This window comes from Mus pahari, chromosome 23 (genome assembly GCF_900095145.1).
Source record: "Mus pahari chromosome 23, PAHARI_EIJ_v1.1, whole genome shotgun sequence".
NCBI classification, from domain to species: Eukaryota; Metazoa; Chordata; class Mammalia; order Rodentia; family Muridae; genus Mus; species Mus pahari.
The window spans coordinates 13,040,094-13,043,851 of NC_034612.1; positions in this window are offsets into that span (position 1 = coordinate 13,040,094).

Sequence of the window (3,758 nt, forward strand, 5' to 3'; positions counted from 1 at the left end):
ACCATTATTTCGGTATTTATCTGCATGTCAACATTCTGTGGTCCTGAACAAAATAGGGAACATGGCAAGAAGTCCAGGCCCACCGATCTGAAAACGCAATGACACCCAGTTCCTCCTGGTCCCTGGAAGCTCCTGGTTCTCTGAGGAGCAGCAACAATACTGAAACCCGAGTCTGCACGGTCCGGGCCTCGTGTCCAGCTGTCAGGCTCCACATCGGACCGGACCGGATGAGCGGTCACGGTGATACAAGAGCCCTGTCGAGACCCCTTCAATGAGTAGAATCAGAACACTTTGGGGAAGAGGAACCGACTCAGAACCTTGTGCGCTTAGGACTCTCCAAATGCCCTTGAAGCGGAACCACCAGGGACCCAAGGTCTGAGCCTCCCTGTGACTGCTCTCTTCACGTGGAGGTCTGAGTTCAAAGCACAGAAATTGATGGTGGCGGCAGTGGGGAGGACCCGGTACGCCCTTCCTAGGCTGTTCTCAAATGAACAGATAATCCGGGGCTAGGGGAGGCCAGGTTCTCCCAACTTCATCTGATGGCTTCTTGCCATAGCAAGTGTTGGGTGGGCAACAAGGGAGCAGAGGAAGGGGTAACAGCACCCCTTGATAAAGGTGGGAAGATGGGAAGCCCTGAGCCTCTCACCCACAGTGGATTTCAGAGTGGGAGGGGTTTACATTTTAAGCTTTGGCCAAGGGTGGGATTGGAGGAGTGGGGCGCTGAATTAGGCGGGGCATCACTTAGGACTCCAAAGGTCCTGAGTTCAAATCCCAGCAACCACATGGTGGCTCACAACCACCCATAATAAGACCTGACGCCCTCTTCTGGCGCATCTGAAGACAGCTACAGTGTACTTATGTATAATAATAAATAAAATCTTAAAAAAAAAAAAAAAAAAAGAAAGCAGGGGTAGAGCCAAAGCACCCCCAAAGCTCGCAGTTTTCCCAGACCTGAATCCTTTCTATCCATTCTAAGGACTGCCACACAGTCTAACAGGAGGGTGAGGCAGTTGCAAAGGCTTTGTGTCAGCAGCAGGTGATTGTGTGAAGGTCTGTTGACAGTTGCGCTAGCTGTGCCCATCCAGAGGAAACTGATTCTCTCTCTCTCTCTCTCTCTCTCTCTCTCTCTCTCTCTCTCTCTCTCTCTCTGCCTCCCTTCCTCCCTTTCTTTTTGGTTTTACAAACAGGGTTTCTCTGTGTAGCCCTGGCTGTCCTGGAATGCACTCTGTAGCCCAGGCTGGCCTCAAACTCAGAAATCAGCCTGCCTCTGCCTCCCAAGTGCTGGGATTAAAGGTGTGCGCCACCACTGCCATGCCCTTTCTTTCTCTTAAAAACAAAACCATCCACTCATTCATTCACCCATTCACCCATCTACCCATCCATCTAGAAGACTGAAGTAGGCAGATCTATGTGAGCTCCAGCCTGCCTGCTCTGCATGGTTTTGCTTACATGTAGGTTTGTGTACCATGTGTGTGCCTGGTGCCCTTAGAGGTCAGCAGAGGGCATTGGATCCCTTGGTCCTTTGTAAGAACCGCAAGTGCTTTTAACTGATGAGCCACCTCTCCAGTCCCTCAACCAATTATTTTTTGTTAAATAAAGGATTATTTCTCTTCAATTATTTGGGTTTTTTAAAAAAAGATTTTACATATTTATTATATGTATATGGGATCACTGTAGCTATCCTCAGACACACCACAAGAGGGTGTCAGATCCCTTAGATTTGAAGTTACAGATGGTTGTGAGCCACCATATGGGTGCTGGGAGTTGAACTCAGGACCTCTGGAAGAGCAGTCAGTGCTCTTAGCTGCTGAGCCATCTCTTCAGCCCCAATTACTTTTTTAATTTATTTAGTGTGCATGTGTGAACTTACAACACACATGTAGGGCTCAGAGGACTTTGGGGGTGGGGTGGGGTCAGTCCTCTTCCCCTTTGTTTTGAGGCGGGGTCTCTCATGCTGTTCCTGCACCATGAGTGCTCCAGGATATGTGGCCTGAGGGCATTCCTTCTCAGCTACCCATCTCATTACCGAGTACTGCTGTGGTGACTGTGGGAGTCTCGCCAATCCAGGCTTTTGTGTGAGTTTGTGGGTCCTGAGGGTTAAACTCAGGTTGTTAAGCTTGCTTGGAAAGCACTTGTACTCACTGAGCCATCTCACTCATTCATCCATCCATCCATCCATCCATCCATCCACCCATCCATCTATCATTCCATCTATCCATCCATTCATCCATCCAACCATCCATCATTCCATCCATCCATTATTCCCTCCATCCACCCATCCATCCATTCACCCACCCATCCATCCACCCATCCATCCATCCATCCATCCATATATCCATCCAACATTCCATCCATCCATCCATCCATCCATCCATCCATCCATCCATCCATCCATCCATCCATCTGTCCGTCCATCCGTCCGTCCACGCATCCATCCATCTATCCATCCACCCACCCACCCACTCATCTAACTTTCCATCCATCCATCAATCTGTCTGTCCACCTCTCCATCCATCCGTTCCAGCGGGTTCCACAACAGGAGACCAAGAATTCAAACATCTGAGCCTGTGGTGGCCATTCTCATTTATACCTCCACAGAACACTTGTTACTCTTGCGGAGGACCCAGGTTCAATTCCCAGCACATCCGTCGTGGCTTACAACCATCCGAAGCTCCAGATCCAGGGGACTCCTCGCCCTCTTCTGTCCTCAAGGGCTACTGTGCATATGTGGTGTGCAACAAACACAGGCAAAATACTCATAAAATAAATACATTTTAAAAAAAAATTGAAAGTAGCGTTGGTTGTGGTAGCTCAGCCTGGCACTCAAGAGGCTGAAGCAGGAAGCTGTCAGTGAGTTCAAGGCCAGCCTAGACACACAGGAGTTCCAGACTAATCTAGGTTAGAGTATGAGACTTTTTTTTTCAAGACAGGGTTTCTCTGTGTAGCCCTGGCTGTCCTGGAACTCACTCTGTAGACCAGGCTGCCCTTGAACTCAGAAATCCGCCTGCCTCTGCCTCCCGAGTGCTGAGATTAAAGGCGTGCGCCACCACTGCCTGGCAGAGTATGAGATTCTTACTCTCTTACTTTCTTACCCTCTCTGTCCCTTCTCTCCCCATTCCCTGCCTCCCCCCCATATGTTCCTAGCTGGCCTCTCTCTCTCTGCCTTTCTCTTTACTCTCTCCTCAATTCCCCTCCCCATGCCCTAGATAAACTCTAGTCTGTACTAAAACCCAAACCCCAAACAAACAACTAAAAAAAACCTGAGTTGCAAGTTAGGAGCCAGTTGTAGTATCACGCGGTGTGATTTTTATTTTTCTTTTTCCTAAGAGACACAGCTAAACCTCTCCTCATCCTAGTTAGAGCACCAAGACAGACCAAAGACAGGATTCCACTCAAGTCTAGCCTGGTGAAGCAGTGACTTTATTGAGGCTGTTCCCAGGAGTATGGGAACGAGGTGACTTGAGAGCACAGATGACTCTGAGGCAGCTGTAGCTCTGAAAGGTCCATCCCAGCACAGGTAAAGACCCTTATGCATCCCTGCAGCTCCTGCAAGACTGGTGAGCTGCTGGGCTACGTGGGAAAGCCTCTACTTCCCAGCAGCTATTGCTGTTCTATAACACAGATGAGGGGAGGGTAGTGTCTTGTGAATCTTGTAAGTTTCAGGAGCTTCCTGAAGTCTGTACATGCCTTACAAGTCTCATTTCAGGCCAGATGAAATAGCTCCACAAAAACTGGAACATAGGGGGCTGGTGAGATGG